The sequence below is a fragment of the Natrix helvetica genome (assembly GCF_964273705.1).
Source record: "Natrix helvetica genome assembly, chromosome: 4".
Lineage (NCBI taxonomy): Eukaryota > Metazoa > Chordata > Lepidosauria > Squamata > Natricidae > Natrix > Natrix helvetica.
Genome location: NC_138550.1, coordinates 118,164,790 through 118,184,914, shown reverse-complemented (window position 1 = coordinate 118,184,914; position 20,125 = coordinate 118,164,790). Strand labels below are relative to the sequence as shown.

Sequence of the window (20,125 nt, the reverse complement as noted above, 5' to 3'; positions counted from 1 at the left end):
TTTAGGAAGAGTAATACAAAAATGATAATTCTTCAGCAATCATTTTGCCTAGGAAATAACAAAAAGAATTTCCCATGAAAAGGATTGCCCCTTAATGTACACATTTCTTAAATACCATAAATATGATATACAGGTAATCTTCCACTTACAATCATTTGTTTAGTGACTGTTCAAAGTTACAATGGCATTGAACAAAGTGACTTATGGCTGCTTTTCACACTTATGACCAAGGCAGCATCCCCATGGTCACATGTTCAAAATTCAGATGCTTGGCAAGACTATTGCAGGGTTCTGAGGTCATGTTGTCACCTTCTACAGCCTTCTGACAAGCAAAGTCAACGGGGAGGCCAGATTCCCTTAACAATCATATTACTAATTTAATAACTGCAGTGATTCACTTAACAACAGTTGTGGCCATACAAGTCACTTAACAACTGCCTTGCTTAGCAATATAAATTTTGGGCTCAGTTGTTATTGTAAATTGAGGATTACCATTTTAGAGCTCTTCATGAGAAGGTTAAATGGTTATAAGGCCAGTGGTCAGAAAGAACCCTCTTAGACTTTCTCCACATTCTTCCAATATCTTATTTCTTCTTCCTCTAAGTGTTACTGCTGGAAATAACAATTAGTAGGAGCAAAAGCAACATGAGCTACATGAAATCTGGTTGATGGAATTAAATACTAATTCTGTCTGGATCCAATGCATCTCCTTTGTCACATTACTCCCTCCCACTTATCATGTAAATCTTTCTGCATGATATTACCTAAATATTTATTTTGCTGTACTGCATCATGAAAGCAAAGAGCATCCAAGTGGAGCCGAGTACAAGCTGCAAAACAGCTGTGGGGGAAAAAAATCTTTAAAGATAAAAATACTTATCAGCTGGCAGCCAATGGCACACTTTCAGCCTTAGCTGAACATTTTATAATGTCCATCTGGGAGGTATATATTTTCCCTTTAATCTAATTTGATGTTTTCATTCTGATGAGCAATTGGGGCATACTATTGAAATGCTAAAATAAGTAATTAAATAAACTGTAACATAAATACATATTTCTTCAATGGAACCCAAGGATCCTCAGACTAGTATTATGATTTTGAGAAATATTGTATGCCTATAGGTTTAACTTACTGCAAGGGAAACAGATATCACATTTTGATATGACTCATCTGGATTGATTACATACTATCAAGTCAGTGTTGACTGTTAGTGACCACATAGACAAGATTTTATCCATAATCATCTAACCCCAATCAAGTCCTTCATATCTTCCAATGATATACTTATTCCCACTGTATCAGAATCCGTCCATCCTGCTATTATAGGTTATCCTTTTCTTCTCTTTCCTTCCACCTTTACTTGAATATCTTTTCTGAAGCCTTCAAAACTGCTCTGTAAAGTGCTAGTCTCCAATGTATTTCTTGCCTGCTTGTTGCATTACTGCTAATGATTCATCCTAAAAGGCAGAAGCTATCTTCATTGTCAATTTCCATGGTTTCTTATGACATTTAGTTTAACTTCTTCTATTTCTTGATCTTTGGCAATCTGTTTTCACATTCATTCTTAACGAACTCTATAAATTTGTTCAAAGTTCATGTAGTTCCTGTTCAATGAAATTCAGGACTTCAAAGCAATTCCGTTAAGATGGTGAATATATGCTCAAAATGTCTTGAAAACTGAATACTGTTATTTCTTCTCACGTATGTGAAATGCATCTTAAATTGTACCTATTAAAAATCTGTAACGTGGAGCTCAATACACTTTTCCTCTACTTTACTTACTGTCATGTGTTCATTTGTATGATGTGTTTTCCATGAAATGCTTAGTTTAAAACATATGTTCTGATTGAATATGCTTTAAAATCTACAAGTACAATGTATTTCATCCTATAGCAACTCGTAATTAGATTCCAGTTTATATTCCAGTTCATTTGGAAAAAGCTCATTTTCAACTAAAAGTCACAAGGTTGGCTTAAGCATTCCCTTTGCTGCATTCATTTGTTTTTGGAATCAATACTAGACATCACATTTTGCATTTTTTTGTTATTTTATAGAAACAAAAAGGACATCTTTCAACATGGAAAAACATAATCGTCTTGCATTAGGATATTCTCAGAATATCAGATGATGAAACAAGTAGAAACTATGTGGAAGAATATTGATATTTAAAGATTGGAAAGTGGCAAGGAAAGTGTGTAGTAATTTATCAGTAGATTTTCACCTGATACAGTGGCCAAAGAAAAAAAGTCCTCATTATTTTTTTCTCCATTTCACTCTGGACTTGCAAATGTATATAGCTACTTTAGACCATGCCTGACAGAAATACAATTCAGCCTCTTCTGTGAATATATATATTATAAGTGTATCCTTTGTTATAAGTTGGACACCCATAGTAGTTATTTCAATAGTAAATCAGTAGCAAATGGTTCTGTTTTTACTTCATGTCCTTCTAGTTTCATTCAGCACTGAATGGAGTCCTTAAATTTTAAGATATGATTAAAGACTATGAAATTTGGCATTTCAAATGTTACACACTGTTATTTAACACTTCATTCTAAAAAGTCAAAGGGCAATATTAAATACAATTTTACTCCAATTAGGCTGAATGTGGATAGAATTTTCTAGTCAAAAGAAGCCAGTGGAAATAATGCTTTGGAAGGGAAAGCATGGCACTCATGATATCAGAAAAATGCCACCTACATGTCAGAAAGATAGCTGAAATATAAGTAACAGTAAAAACTATACATATCTTGTTACTGTAAATAATAGCCTGTTTACAAATAGATAATATGCTTCAGCAATTTTTTTTACTATTCTAACGTAGCTTTTAAAATAATTAAAATTGGCCACATTCCTTTTATCATCCACACAGAAAATGTGTTTGATACTAGAAGCACATAAGTTTCATTTATGAGAGAACGATATACAATATTTTTTGGAGAGAAAGGGGTCACAGTCTGTTCAGGGAGTAAAGATTTTAGTATGAAAAATTAAAAAAATAGTGAACATTATTTCCCAAACCTTAATAAACTATACAAACTCTCTATATTTACAAGGATATTTTAATAGGCAGAAAGAAATAAAAATACTGATCGCTTGAGAAAAATGCAGGATCCATCAGGTTATGTATGATATATACTATCAGATTATAAGAATATTACATTAGTATATTAATGTGTACTGTTTCTACATCTTAAATTTCAAATATTGAAGTGTGATATATTAACAGCATTGAAATTAAACACATTTTATACAATAAATGCACTTTAAATCATGTGAGTAATTATACATATGGCATTGTCAAGGAAAATCTAGAATATGTGGTGGCAATTCAGTTGCAAAGTTTATCAAATGAAGCCGATTCTGGATCTATATGCAGGGCATGCATCAAGAAAGAAAGATTTAATTTCTTTAATGAATACCCTTTGCTGGGAACTTGATAAAAGAATATGTTTCTTCTGCTTCTATTGTCTCTTTAATGGATATTTATAACCATTAATCAACTGTATTATTCTGAAGCAATTAACCAGAATAGGACCTAAAGACATACTGATGCTAAATATTACTGTACTGTACTTCTGTAGTTATGTTTATTCAGAATGTTGATGATATTCAGCCTTTGTCCTTATTTGTCAGCTGAGGCCAGGGAAACTATGGAAACTCTGAATCACTGTCTGAATGCAATAGAATGAATGTAGGTTAACAGATTGAGGTTCAGCACAGACAAAACAATGGTCACTTCTGGCCACAATTGCCTTACGTATCTTTTTATATTGGTCATCATAGGTCTGTTCTTATAAGGACTGAGATTGGTGAAGTGGGAGCCGTCAGTTTCCAGGCAAAAAGGAACCATTGTGTGGGCATTTCGACAGTCTCGCAAACCTATAAAGATACTAGTCAAATACAAATTAAGTTCAAAAGATCAGAAGAAAAAACCCTAGCGTGGAAACTCTGGAACAAGGCTCTTTGTTCTTTATATTGGTTTTTTTAAGAGTTTGTTTTTGTTTGCAATAAATATTTCAATGCAGATCCAATAATTCTCTGACAAGTCAAACCAATTGCTAAAAAGGGGATTAAGTTTCTGCAGAGCAGTGATGACCTACCAGATTTTGGTTTCAGACCTGATAGTTATGTGGTAACCACTTCTATAGCAGCATTCTTCAATCTAGATTTCTTTCATATATATGGACTTCAACTCACAGAATTTCCTAGCCAGTTAAATTGCTGAAACTTTGGGAATTGAGGGCCAGTTATCTGAAAGACATCAAGGCATTCTACAGTTTGAACTTGATGTGTGAATGAGTGCTTCCTTTTATTTTCTTCTGTGTTTGCCATCACTGAATTTTACTGAGTGTCCTCACAGTTTAGCATTTCATGAAAAGATAGAAAAATAAAAATACCCTGCAATCTTTTTCCATTCCACAAGTAATTTTGAAAACGTTTCATCATCAACTTAACTACCAACTTCAACAGTGAATTAAAATTGAATAATTTGCTAGAATACATAGTTGTTTCTCTGCTGGAAAGGATATTGCTCTAGGACAGTGATGGCGAACCTACGGCAGGTGGCACGTGGAGCCATTTGTCAGGGCATGCGAGGCGCTGCCCTGGCCTGCACGCGCTGGCCAGCTGAGTTCACCCTTTTTTAAAGCCATTTTTCGCCCTCCCCAGGCTCCAGAGGCTTTATAGGAGCCTGGGGAGGGCGAAAAGAGCCTCCCCTGTCCTCCCGGAGGCTCTCCGGAGACTTCAGGGACCGTCAGGTCCTCCGGAGACTTCAGGGACCGTCCAGAGGCTTCCCTGATGCCTTCGGAGCGCTCAATACGACCCTCCGAGCAAACCGGGAGTGATTTCTGGTTTGCTCGGAGGGTCGTTTTGAGTGCTCCGAAGGCTTCAGGGAAGCCTCTGGACGGTCCCTGAAGCCTTCGGAACACTTAAAACGACCTTCCAAGCAAACCAGAAGTCACTTCTGGTTTGCTCGGAGGGTCGTTTTGAGCGCTCAGAAGGTGTCAGGGAAGCATCTGGATGGTCCTTGAAGCCTCCGGAGGGCCTCCGGGAGGCGGGGGGCTGTTTTCACCCTCCCTAAGCTCCTATAAAGCCTCTGGAGCCTGGGGAGGGCGAAAAAAGCATGTAAAAATGGGGAGCGCCTGTACTGCATGCATGCACACTGGGAGGGTTGCGCTTTGCATTATGGGTGCGGCACTCCCACACACGATCTCCCTGCACTCCCCCACTTGTGGCACGCAAGCCAAAAAAGGTTTGCCATCACTGCCTTAGGACACCTCCACATTGGCAGTATTACCATTAATGTTATATTAAGTGAGAGAAGATAAAGTAAAAGTCTTAAATGAGGTTTTTAACGTAAAATACATACCAGAAATTTTGCATATCAGTGTTCAGTTTTAATCTTTTTGTTCCGTTTCAGATATGAGTAGTATTTGTGTGCCCATTTGTAGAATTATTAGTAAAATTAGGTTTTACAGGAATGAACTTTTCTGTTTTGAAAGTATGTACATTTCATGAAATTCTCCTCAGCTATTGTAGTCAAGTTCTGCACTGCTGATTTTGAACACTTTTTAGATCTGTAAGAAAGCTAATATTATAATTGGCTCACGATTCTTGAAAATTCTGTAGGAACTATAAATCTGTCTTGTTAAAAGAAAGAGGATGATTTTAATTATGATGAATGATGACTGTGGACTGTGAGTTATCATTATGACACAGAAGGAAAGTCCATTTTTATTATCTGTTATATAAGACCCAAATAGTAGGCATTCACTTGTTGATTAATTTGGGATGTAACAAAGAACAGAACAAAGGGAGTACAGTGTTTTAATAAAATAAAGTTGAATTTGAAATGTTTTATTGCATTGAGAGCAAATCATTCAGCATTTAATGCTATAACAAGTTCTTAAGCTACTTTCTATTAATAGTGTGGTAAACATTCTGAATTTTAAATATTAAAATTTCAAGACTTTTTGGATGCTCTTTAACTATTTACATATATGTGCCTGATGCATAGAATAATTAAAGAGGAAAAATGATTGATTATTCCTTAATTAATTAAAGGAGATGGTGCTAGATTTCCAGAAACACAGAGAGGAACCTGCCCCACTGTATATCCAGGGAGGCTGTGTGGAGAGGATTTCCTCTTTTAAATTCTTGGGAGTGCTTATTAGTCAAGATCTCACCTGGAAAACCAACACATCTCTAGTGATAGGAAAAGCCCAACAGAGACTTCATTTCCTTAGAGTCCTGTGGAAAAATCCCGTGGGACAATGGCTGATTACCTTTTTCTATTGGTCCACCATGGAAAGTGTCCTCACATATTGCATTACAGTATGGTATGCTGGTTTAACAGCTGCACAGGAAGGCACTACAGAGAGTGATCAATTCGGCACAAGAAACCATTGGTTGCTCTCTGACACCACTGGATGACATCACCAGATCTCACTGCTTTAGCAGAGTAAGGAAGATACTCAGAGATGATTCACACCCTGGTCAGTGTCTCTTTGCACTTCTACCACCAGGCAGAAGACATCAAAGTATAGCCAGCCGAACAAATAGGTTTAAAGATAGTTTCTATCCTTGGGCTGTGAGACTTTTAAATAGAATCACTCCATGCACATGCCAGTTTTTTTTCTTTTTCTTTCTTTTTTCATTTCTGCTATAATTTCGCACCAGTGAGGTTAAAATCAATTTCGTTGTATTTATTTTGTACAATGACAATAAAGATTATACTTACTTACTTATACTTAATTAAAATGTTAATTAATGTAAAAATCAACCCTGGATAAAATTTCTTAATTTAATTATATTAGCATTCTGTTCTGTTAATGATATGTTGAATTTTGCAGTTATCCACAGAAACGTTTTTGACTCTCCTATAGGCAATAAATTGTTTGATAAATATATTTTATTTTCTTTGATTCAAACTGTAGTAATATGTCCACAATCAAAATAATTCTACAAATGAACAGTTGTGTGTAGTTTATGACTCCACTAATTGGAACTGATCTTCTGAAATCAATAACAAAATGTTGGTTTCCATAGTGCATTAAATGAGACCTCATATATCCAGTTTTTCTGAAGAATTGCTGCTATTTAAGATTCTCCCTTCAATTTTGCCAGAATCCAGAGCTAAAGAATAATGCAGGTAAATTGGGAGAACAATTTCTAACTTCTGCAGTGATGACTTTACTGATTGCTTGATTGTTCCGGTTATAGAAAACAGTATACCACTGCTTAATATGAGCTGTAGTCAACAGCAATAACCTTTTTCCTGATACCCAGAAGGAAGATGTCTAGTTGTGTGTATCTTTCAGAATCTACAGCTGTACATATAAGATAACTTGGGGTTTCATAAAGAAGATTTCAGCTTTTTTAGTGCTACTTTAGGAAACTAACCTAAAACCAGATACTTTTAGAGGAAAAAATATTTTCTGAATTTATTTCTACATAGAATACTTTGATCATTCTGTGAGATTATTATTAGAGGAAAGGAAGTCCTATTAGCTCTCTTGAAACTCTCAGCAGTTTTTGAGATCATGTATCAAGATAATCTTTTGGATAGTTTTAATCTGAACTTCTAATATTCTGATTTAATTCTATTTGAATAGCCAATCCCAAAGATTGGTGGCAATTATTGTTCTATAGGGTTCCTTGGGGCTCTGTTGATTGCTAATTTATAAAATTGAATTAACTTCTCATCACATGCAGCTACAATTCTCTTTTCTACCTAATCCAAGTGAAGTTTTTAATGTTCAGAGGTATTGCCTAAAATGTGAATGGAATGGATGGTGGTCTAAAACTTAATATGGCAAGATATGGTAGGATCCTGTTGGTATTTATTTTTTACAATTTGGTTTAATTGATTACCCAAATCTGTGATAGCCTGGGTGCACTTCCAGATACATTATTCTCACAGGAATCATTTTCTTATTGGTTCATATTGATATAAAATTTGCAAACTTGCTTGGACACACATTTTCATGTTTCCATATACAGGAAACCTTCATTTGTATTACTGTGATGTACTACAGAAGGATCTGCTTTTGAAAATGTCTCAAAATCACCTCTGATTAAAAATAAGCCTATGTTATTGAGAACAGTGTTTTCAAATGTATTTTGAACAGTCAGTTACATTAGCTTCCACAGTATTTTTAAGTCAAGGTCAAAGTGCTAGTTTTTAATCTTAACACCAATCAATTCAATTCAATTCAATTCAGACCTTTATTATCAGAGTACAACATGTGCATAATGATATTGGCTGAGCTTCCCTTCATGCACCCACCCAACACAATACAACTCACAGTGAAAGACAAAAAATCCCTAGCCCAGTGAATCCTACTAACAAACACCCAGTCCTATTGCACCATGTGAACTTACTGCATGTTGCGCCGTCAATCTTACTATGTTGTTGTAAGGTTGTTTTTCATTAAGGAGTCTGACAGCCCCCGGATAAAAACTGTTCTTCAGCCTGTTTGTGCAGCTGCCTATGCTTCTATTTCTCCTTCCAGATGGTAGGGGAATAAAGAAGAGCTGACCAGTGTGTGAGTTGTCCCACCCTGGTTAATATAAAATGCAGAGGACTTGATTAACTGAAGGATTTACACTTTTAAATCCATGTAATAGTAAAATCTCTTTCAGTCAAATTTCTCTGCTTGGATACATATATATTGCTTTCTTGGCATAATATGCAGATTTTAAATACTGCATATTATATATTTAAGGATCCTTTTTCAGTGTGCTCCTGAAAATCTTTTGAATATCATGTGACAGTTTGGATTTGGATTTCCTCACTTGGTACCTTGATTCCCTTTAGCACCCTAACCATTTTATTACCTGAGGCATTATTTCTAAAATTATTTGCATATACCTTAAGGCAGCATTCCACTTTTGGGATTTGTCTAGGTGAGGACTTAAACTTCTAGAAGTTTGTACCATGATTATGATGGCTAAATGATTCTGGGAGTTGCAGACACCCATCTGCACAGGTGGTAGGAGACTAACTTAAGAACTTTAATGATCCTTAGTATTAAATTGCAAGTGCTTATCTTAATTATAATCTTATTTTATTTATTTCATTCTCTACTGTGCCGTTTTTCTTTCATTGATTTGGTTTGTAGTGTGGTGAAGGTTAAATACAAGCAAAGTTTCAGTAGGCTTTTTTGGGGGTAATTTATAATTTCTCATCATCCCACTAAAGTCAAAGATGGAGACAGAGATATTTAATATGACATCATTGGATTTTGGCTATGTATAACAGTAAAAAAAGTCAGGTCATAAAAGGAACAATAAAATCTAAAACATAATGCAAAACAGATAACTCTTACTCATCATCTGCCCTAAACGGATAATGCATATCTTTTTGTATTAGGACCTGGAAATCTTTTGAATAACTATTAATTTGACACAACAGCAACAACAACAACAACAACAGGCAGTCTATGAGAACCTGTTCTCTTCAGAGCCAGATCCCAAGGGCCACACTAACGTACTGAGTAAGCTGCTAAAAATAAGTGAATAAATGTCTAACATTAGCCTCAGTTTGCAGCATATGGCCTTCAGCATGACAGGACAGGATTCTTTTTAAAATAAAAAAACCTAATTTGCTTGGTCAAATAAAAATCTGATTCTGGGAAACTGGAAAATGTATATGTATTTTCATATCAGAGAAAGAAAGCAGCTCTTTGTAATCCATACGTGGAAATAATAATGTGTATGTGTGTGTGGTCTAAATTAGAGTTACCTTTATCATTTCCTCTATCCCCCAAGTAGTTATCTGGCACTCCAGATTTTGGTAAAGGACAGGACAAAAAGCAATAAAAAAGGAAGGTTCACAAGGAAAAGCAGCAGAGTAAGCCCTGTTTTCATTATTTTTTGAAGTGGAACTAACTCACCACAGGAACACTGCTTTAAATTAACTCCAGGAGACTCCATAGACAGTAAAAGCATCAACAAGCTTACTGCAGCACACCTGACTTAGCAAAAGGTAAGTATCCTTCCTCCACAAACCTCAGAAGAATATTTATTGTTTCATTTGTTATGGAAGAATAGAAAGGTAATAACAACTTTTTTTTTCATTTTCTCCCCAATAAATAGATGCTTAAACATTAAATCACTGGAACACATTATCATCTCTACAACACAGTGGAAAATCTAGATTTTTTTTTAAATTTAAGACAACAATCTGGAACAGGGAAAGGAGGTTAAATAATAAGAAACAATAGCAGCATTTTAAAGATGTAGATAAGGTATTTTAAACCAGTCCATTATTAAGTACAGGTAGTCCTTAACTTATGACCGTTCATTTAATGACACTTGAAAACTACAAGAGCCTCCGAAAAAAGGAAATTATCCATCCTGCAGTCACGTGATTGCAATTTGAGTACTTGACAACCAGTTCACATTTACAATATTTGCAGCATTTTGCGCTCACTTGAACTATCTGGTTTTCAACAAGCAAAGTCAATTGGGGAAGCCATATTTGCTTAATGACCATATAATTGGCTTAAAATTCATGGTAAAAAACATTGTAAAATTGGGTCCTGTCATGTGATGGTTCATTTAAAAACTTCAGTGACGTGCAGTCAGGGGAGGCAGGGGAGGCAGGGGAGGCAGAGCATCACCGCTCTCATCATGAAAATAAAAAAAAATACTCCAGGAAGCCGCAAAAGTGGCTGGGAGAGGCGCGCGGCTTGGTTTAGCCTCCCTGGACATCGCAGCAGCAGCAGCCCCAAATGCGCCGATCTCACCATTTTTTGCATCGGGCGAGCCCAGGATCCTTGCAAGGGGAATGGGACCACATGAGCAGGAGGCTCCTCAATGCCAGCCTCAGATCTGCGCAGCCGCGGTCCCCTTCATGTTGGCTCAGGAAGGAGGCGAATGGGACCACGTGTGCAAGGGAAGGGGACCGCGGCTCCCGCTGATCTGAGGCTGGTGCTGAGGAGCCTCCTGCACACGTGATCCCATTCCTCTTGCAAGGATCCGGGCTCGCCTGATGCAAAAAATGCATCAGTGCTAGAAGGGAGTGGGGGGGGGGAAGGAGAAGAAAGGAGAAGCTTCTCTACTCAGAAATGTCTTCTCAGTGTAGCTGTGGCAGTCTGCCTGTCCCTTTCTGACATTTCTGAGAAGAGAAACTTCTCCGGTCGGGCTGCGCCTGTGCGATCGGAGCAACCACGCGGTTTGATGACGTCACCAGCCTCGCCAGTCATAAACCTCACCGCACGTCACTGAAAAACTTAATTGCTTAGTGATCAGAATTTCAGTCCCAGTTGTGGTCATAAGTTAAGAACTACCTGTAGATGCATTATAAAATTATATTGACTTCATTTAAAAATTATATTATATGTCACTGCAGTGATTGAACAGCTGTTGATTATTGTTGTAAATGAACATTTCAAAATTGCTTATTTTCCAAACCAGTCTACCCTTTCCACATCATTATATTGTTTTATCATTTTTAAATTATATTGTTCTTTGTACTATTATGTATAGCTTACAGACTCTGGTGGTTTATAGATCTTAAAATAATTTAAAATATACTAACATCAAATATAAAATAATGCCTTGGTAAGGCCACACTTTGAATACTACATTCAGTTTTGGTCACCACGATGTAGAAAAGATGTGGAGACTCGAGAAAGAGTGCAGAGAAGAACAACAAAGAAGATTAGGGGACTGGAGACTAAAACATATGAAGAACGGTTGCAGGAACTGGGTATGTCTAGTTTAATAGAAATAAGGACTAGGGGAGACATGATAGCAGTGTTTCAATATCTCAGGAGTTGCCACAAAGAAAAGGGAGTCAAACTATTTTCCAAGGCACCTGAGGGTAGAACAAGAAGCAATGGGTGAAAACTAATTAAGGAGAGAAGCAATTTAGAACTGAGGAGAAACTTCCTGACAGTTTGAACAATTAATCAGTGGAACAGCTTACCTCCAGAAGTTGTGAATGCCTCAACACTGGAAGTCTTTAATAAGATGTTGGATAGCCATCTGTCTGAAACGGTATAAAGTTTCCTGCCTAGGCAGGGGGTTGGACTAGAAGACCTCCAAGGTACCTTCCAACTCTGCTATTGTATTGTATAATAAATTATTTTTATCATTTAAAGTAATTTATCAGTATTTTAGCTCTTTAAAAACACTGAAAATATAAATGGTTTAATAAGCTATCTGAGTTATTCATGTAATTGGTGAAGATTCTAATTGTAATATCAGTGGTAACAAATGGGCATGAGGCTTCTCAAGTAGTTTGTTTCTAAAACCTGTTTTTCAGATTACCATCTTTTCCACGTCCCAGTCTTGTCAGTGCAGTTTACTCACTAAGATTAATTTGAGCTGATTATCTGCTAATCCTTTGTAACATCAAGCTGTTAAGAATGTGTCATCTTCATATTTTGGAGTCTTAAGACATGCAGAAAAGTGTCAGACAATGTTTGCCTTTTCTAGCCAAAAGTGAGACAAAGACTGGTCTACTTGTTGGTATGATTTCTACCTGGTGAATAAATGAATGCCTTGATCTGTTCACTTATAGTAGGTGCCACCAAATTCATGTATTTTCTTTCTGTTAGGGAAGGAACGAAGAGGATTTTTTTTGTTTCCTTACTGTAATAAACAGTGTGTGTGTGTGTGTGTGTGTGTGTGTGTATGTGTGTGTGTGTATGTATGTGTGTGTATATGTGTGTGTGTGTGTGTGTTGTATTTTTGTGCTGATAAATAATTAGCTTAGTATTGATAAATAATTAGCTTAGTGGCTAATACATCTGCCTAATATGTAATACAGCCCAGGTTCAAATCCCAGTAAGGGTATGGCTAGCTGATGAGAGCTAAATAGCTTGAAATAGATCTATACTAGTCTCCCTTTATTTATTTATCAGGACAAAAATACAACACAAATATAAAAAGCAACATTAAAAATATGGTTTTCTGCCTGGATGGTCTCCTTTAGGGAGCCGATAGACAGAAAGGGGGAATAGTGAGTTCCCTCCCATATTTGGTCATACCAGGGGTTGTAACACACACACATACATACATAGATACATACGTATTTACATATGTACTTACATATATATATATATATATATATATATATATATATATATATATATATATATATATATATATATATATATATGTGTGTGTGTGTGTGTGTGTGTGTGTGTGTGTGTGTGTGTGTGTGTGTAAGTAAATACACTGGCACTTTGGTACTCAACTGCTGTGAAACCCATTGAACTGGGTACTCAATGCATTTTGATATGAAAATTTCATCCAGTGATCATCATTTGTTTGGTACTTGACTCACTAACTAGAACTTGTCGGTGTTGGTTGCCTTATGACTCACTACATTATTCCTTATGGGGAAAATTTATTTAATACTCATCATTTTTGGTACTTATTGCCCCTTCTGGAACCAATTAACAATGCGTACCAAGGTACTATTGTATTTACCATTGTTTGTCAGTTGGTAGTTTTTGAGAAGCTGTGTGACAAAAAGAGTTGTTTACTAAAAAGTCTAAACAAATACTCTGAAAACACTCCAAAGCTTCTCAATCATCATGCCAGCAAATTACCGGTGCCTTCCAGTGTCCTGTTTGTGGATCATAAATTAGAAATCTGTTTCCAACAAGTTAACTGCTCTGACATATTTATCCAATAATACTGTAGGATAAAGCAGGAAGGAGATTATTCTTGCTATTTCATCCTGTGTCATTTTTAAACAAATATTGCTGCTGTAGATTTGAACAAGGCTCCATATATAAACAGTACAGATAGTTCTGGTTCAACAATTACAATTGTGGTCAGCAATTGTTGTTAAATGAAGTGGTTGCTTACTGAAACCATTTCTGTGCTTATAAACTTACTTTGGCTTGGCTTTATAGACATGCAAGATTGACTGTGCAAAGATTGGTTGTAAAGTTACTTTTCCATCGTTGTCACAATTTTGAACAGTTGCTAAATGAGGCAGTTGCTAAACAAGGACTACCTGCATATGACAACACAGCATACTGTAAAAGAAGAATGCACAACCTGCAGTTTCTTACTACAAGCAGGCATTAAGTTTCTGGAGGCTCAATAATTGCTTCCAAAGGCTAAGAATTAGCAACACATTTTCCTCCCATTTTTAAAATGAATGTATAAAAATGGAGTGTAAGCCATAGCATAAGCTTGGAGTGTAAGCCATAGCAAAAATTAATGTGACAAGTTTGCTATCATAGCATCTACCCAAGACATTAAGTAGAAGTCTCTACCACTGAAAAGTTGTCCATCATAAAACCAAGAAACAACCGATAGAGACAAAGATAAAGCTAAACAGCATAGCCTCTGAATGGAAAAAATGCCATATTCTTATATTTGTAGGTAAATCTGAACATAGCAACAGCTTTATCCCAAAAACTGCTCTCAGTATGACTACACCTTTCTAGAAATGTTGGACCAAATCAGTTACTTTATGCTGCTTCTCTTCTTACCTATATTTCCTACAAACTGGACTTCTGCTATTCTGCCTTTCCTAACGAAGGCATTCTGTATTACAAAGACATTTGAAGAACCAAGATGACTGTCTCTTACTTGAAAGTTAATGTAATAAAGACATATAGCTGAAGGCAAAAAAGGGAAGATGTGCTGACAAGAACTATAAGGAAAGCAGTCACTGATGTTTATTTAACACTTGTAAGGAAAGAATATCATTTTGTAATGTTTCGCTAAGAGTGACAAGGCAAAACCATTAAAAAATTATGGTTGTAATGGGGCGCCTTTATCATAAGAGCAATTTTAACAAAGATCTCAGGAGAGATTTTTTTTTTGATGAATTTTGCATTTACTGAGAAGAGATACCTTGATAACTATTTCTTTCAAAGTAGTCAATTGTGTCCTATTTATTTAAATTTGATGTAGGGAAAAAGTTTTCCTGTGGCTCTTTGGCAGATTCTAGCAATTCAATGTTTTATCATTTTTGTAACTGCAGGTAGGACGTCCACTGAGAATTGAATTATTTGATTCAGGCTGAATGAGGCAGAAATACACACTGTTTTAAGGAAAACAACAACAAATCAGAGAAGAAAAATTTCTTGCACAGGTTGGAACTTAAGAACAAGGAAATGATTTTTTTAAAATGATAAATACCCAATATATAAAAGGGATGTGGTGGCTCAGTGGCTAAGGCGCTGAGCTTGTCGATCAGAAACGTCGGGAATTCGGTGGTTCGAATCCCTAGTGCCACATAACAGAGTAAGTTCCCATTACTCGTCCCAGCTTCTGCCAACCTAGCAGTTCGAAAGCATGTAAAAATGCAAATATAAAAATAGGAACTACCTATGGTTTAGTCATGGCAGCTACATGACCACAGAGATGTCTTCGGACAGTGCTGGCTCTTCGGCTTTGAAACAAAGATGAGCACCGCCCCCTTGAGTTGGCTAGCACATATGTGCAAGGGAACCTTTACCTTTACTCAACACATGTATTGGTTATGTCCAACTGGAGAATAAAAACTACTGAGCTTGGTTGTTTTCTTGCAGACATTTCATTATCCAAACTAGGTAACATCATCGATGCACTGATGATGTTACCTAGTTTGGTAATGAAATGTCTGCAAGAAAACAACCAAGCTCAGAAAGCACCAAGGACCCTTCATTTCAATTCTGAGTTACAATTCTTCTCTTTTATTGGTAATGAAAATTTGTTCAAGAAAGGGTGGGGCCATCTGCAAGAATGTGTTGCACTATTGCGATTGTGCTTATAGCTTATGCCAGTGATGGCGAACCTATGGCACGCGTGCCACAAGTGGCACGCGGAGCCATTTGTCAGGGCACGCGAGGCGCTGCCCTGTCAGCTGGCAAGCACGCATGCGCGCGCTGGCCAGCTGAGTTCACCTTTTTAAAAGCTATTTTTCGCCTTCCCCAGGTTCCAGAGGCTTTATAGGAGCCTGGGGAGGGCGAAAAGAGCCTCCCCGCCCCCCTGGAGGCTTCAGGGACCGTCCGGAGGCTTCAGGGACCGTCCGGAGGCTTCCCTGAAGCCTTCAGGGAGGGTCCTTTTAAGCGTTCCGAAGGCGCCAGGGACCCTCCGGACGGTCCCTGAAGCCTCCGGAGGGCCTCCGGGGGGGCGGGGGAGGCTCTTTCCGCCCTCCCCGGGCTCCTATAAAGCCTCTGGAGCCTGGGGAGGGCGAAAAAAGCATGTAAAAATGGGGGGGTCGCGCGTTGTATGCGCATGCGCACTGGGGGGGTTCGCGCATTGCATTATGGGTACAGCACACCTGCACACGACCCCCCTGCGCTCCCCCCACTTGTGGCACACGAGCCAAAAAAGGTTCGCCATCACTGGTTTATGCTATGGCTTACCCTCTATTTTTTATATATTCCTCATTTCAAAAATGGGAGGAAAAGGTGTTGCACCTTTGCAAACTGATGCAAACCAATGATGATGAAAGAGCTGTATGTGTGCAATGTCATGAAGCACATACCAAAGAGAATGAACTTGCATCACAATGGGTGACATTGTTTTCATCATTTTAACTTCTCAGCCTTCCCTGCAGATGTTTCTGGAGAAGGATCCTTGTATGCAACTTCCCGTATGCCAAGAAAATCTGCTTTGAAGGACAGGAGCTGTCCTTCTCCTTGGCAGATTCTAGCAATTCAGTGTTTTAGCATTTTTGTAAGAAATTAATTGTCCAGCCAGGAATCTGCATCATTTTATACAGTATGCTAGTCAAGTCCTTCATCAATGATCATCATTTGCATATGAAAAATGGCTCTGCTGATTTTATCCATAGCATTTTATAAAATACTTTGATGATTTTTTTAAAAATTAACTTCTTATATAACCAATGCTTTCTAAAAACAGAACAACATATATAGCACACTGGAAAAATGACTGAGATTTTTTTTAAAGTATATACATCAATGTAATTATAGCTATAATAAATTTCTGATTATATGTCTTATTTTTGTCCATAACAGGAAGATGATAGCATGCTTATCAATTGGCCTAAAAATACAGTTTTGTCATCAAGTAAAAATCCATGAGGGTGGTAAAAAACATAAAAATAGCAAACACAATTGTCATATTTTTATAGTCTATGGATGCCCCTGTTATTGAGGGGGAACGTTCCACTATATGACCAATCTTATCTTTGATATATTTCAGAACCCTGGTATTCAAACCCAGGAATTTAGCACTGATACTCCAGGGTACAATAGAATGAATGTAAGTAGCTGTTCCTCAATCTTGGTTTACTGCCTTGTAGAACACAAGGGCCCTCAGAGGAATGTCTGATCCAACTAAAGGAGGTGCAATGATTAATGAATACTATTGAACCCCCAAGAATGTGGAAAGCTGATTAAGATGCTTTCTGACAAGCTTAAAAATAAACCACATGCATAGAACAGCTAATCCATTTAATGACAAATATGAAAGGGGATTAAATTAAAATAATAATCCTGCCTGATAGTTTCTAATATCCATACAATATTGATTTGCTAAATACTCCATAATGATTCAAAATATAGTGAAATGAACTAAGCTTGGGTAATGCACTTTGATTTCATTTCAAAAATAGCTTCTTCCATCCCATATATGAGAACCACCTGTTTTTAAAACCATTTTTTCCTGTTTAATTTTGTTCAGTAAGCACAAATTGACCTGTCATAAGAGCAACTTTTGGATCCATTATTTTTACTGAGGAAACATAAACCATGTTGGCTCTAAAATGACCGCAATGTCCACCATTCTTATTTAGACAAGTCAAAATACCACAACAATTGATATGCAGACTTTCAACTCTTCTTCACGAATGCCCAGTTATTTAACATTTTCCATATTCAGTTTTGTTGGCAAATCCTAATTTGAAATTCTACAGAATAAAAAAATCCACTGAGGACAGACTAAAGGTATACAGGATTATATATCTGCCAGGTCCTGGATTTTTAATTTCAAATAATTAATTTCTTGGTATTCATGTAGACATTCATCTTATGAAACAGAGTACATAAAATCAAAATGAAGCATTGGTTTTTTGTAAATATTTAATCTGAACCATATCCAAATGGAACTCCTTCGTTAGAATAAATGGAGCCTTAGTTCTCCTGCTTGAGCAGGGGACTGGACTAAAAAAACATCCAAGGTCCCTTCCAGTTTATCCTATCCCTATCCAGTGGTGGAATTCAATTTTTTTTACTACCGGTTCTGTGGGCGTGGTTTGGTGGGCATGACATGGCTTGGTGGGTGTGGCTTGGGTGGCCATGGCAGGGAAAGGATACTGTAAAATCTCCATTTCCTCCCAATCAGCTGGGACTCGGGAGGCAGAGAATAGATGGAGGCAGGGCCAGTCAGAGGTGGTATTTACTGGTTCTCCGAACTACTCAAAATTTCCGCTACCGGTTCTCCAGAACTGGTCAGAACCTGCTGAATACCACCTCTGTCCCTAACCCTGTCCCTATCCCTATCCCATCCCAATCATCTGAAGCTAGAGTTCTTCAGAAGGTTTCCAATTCAAGTCTTTCATCTTTTGACCTGCTTAAAGGAAATCATATTTGCTTTCAAGTTTCAGACTGAAAAAAATAATTATACCTTGTGCTTCTAACGTAAACACTGCATCAAGGGAAGGCATGTGGATAAAGAGCCTGCATTTTGCTCTCATTTCTCCTCACAGGGATTGATTAAAGTAGGTAGCCTAGGAAGACATATCATTTAGTAGCATAGAGGGCATTACTCTAGGGAGCTGCAACAAATCACAGTGCTGCTTTTTATCAAGCCTTCTCACCTGCACATTTGTAATTTGCTCCATGGATACCAAGAGGCTATAATAACACAGCTCAGCTCAGAGCAGCAAGGATGAATGTTTGGCTCTATGACAGCAGAATACACCATGTGATTCAAGTGAAAGAGGGACATAAAAAAATTCCTAGCTTCAAACAGGCTACTATATTAACAAGAGCCAATATGATAGCTCTTCAATTTTAAGCAAAATTAGGCAACCCATGGCCCACTCAGTCATGATTTCATATATTTCCTAAATAGAGAATAGCATGGGTGGGTAAAAACTCAGTTTGGGGCAGAAGCAAGTTCCAAATTCCTGTTCTGCATTGAGTTTCCTTCTGGAAGCTTGCAGCTAGCACCTTCCTTCCCACCTTCTTTCTTTTTTTTCCTACCTCCTTCTTCCTTGCTCCCTGTTCCATTTTTCCTTCCTTCTTCTCTTCCCTCACCCAACAGTAACCAGCTTCTGCCTGTGGGGAGGGAGCAATGGAATGCATGAATGTTCAGCATGGTGCAAAGGTGGAAGATACATCATTTCTTTGTTGACTTTTTCCCTGCAGGCTTTCCACAACCAAAGAAATTACTAATGCAAAGATGACAAAGAGTGACAACAGTCATAATAGTCCTTTCGGGTTCCCCACTGACTTCTGGGAAGCGCTGAGAGAACATTAAAAGTGATGATCATGTGACTGCAGCTGACAGTGGGAGTAGCATTCACCATTCCTTCTGAAGTAAACCACAACATTCTTACCCTTGTGCTATATAGGCAAAGGTCTCGGATTCTGGCTGCTCAAACAGGTAACTGAAAGAGTCAGAGAATAAGGATGTAAGATCTGAGCACACATACACAATGAGTAAAAGGAAAGCAGAACAGAGAAGATCTATTACACTCATCAACAAAGAAGTAAACTTTCTAATTAGTGACAGCTGGCTGCAGCCTATATAAGAATCTGGTCTGATTTTGTTCTCTTTGCTTTTGAAAACTATGTTTGACATTGGCTCTTCCATGACATTCATGTGTTGTTTCTGCTTCCTTGGACAGGACAACAACCCTAGTCTGTTTCTGAAACTTTGCACTGACTCTGAATGATTCTTCAACATGCTCCATTCTCAAAGCAAAACTTTCAGGCAAGCCTTGGCTTTGTTTACATTCTTATTTACATTCTTGTTCACATACATTGTTCACATACTTTGTTTCACTGCAAATTCTTCAGCCTAGTAGTAAACGGACAATTATCCCAGAAACCATGTGTGGCTAAAGTCTACGGTAGATACTATAATATAATCAAAAATTATAATGACAAATGAAATCCTGTTATTTGTGAGTTAACATGGAAATGTATATATATCTGCAGGGCACTAATCCAAGCAGAGTAA

General features: G+C 37.4%; 1 long non-coding RNA gene across 1 annotated transcript in view; it reads right to left on the bottom strand.

Moving 5' to 3' along the window:
* The window catches only part of LOC309390511, an 81,072-nt gene extending 61,467 nt beyond the window's left edge, over nt 1-19,605 (bottom strand). Inside the window, exon 1 of the long non-coding RNA XR_014175148.1 lies at nt 19,144-19,605. This is a non-coding gene — a long non-coding RNA (uncharacterized lncRNA). The remainder of the gene's footprint in view (nt 1-19,143) is intronic.
* Between the last annotated feature and the right edge of the window lie 520 nt (nt 19,606-20,125).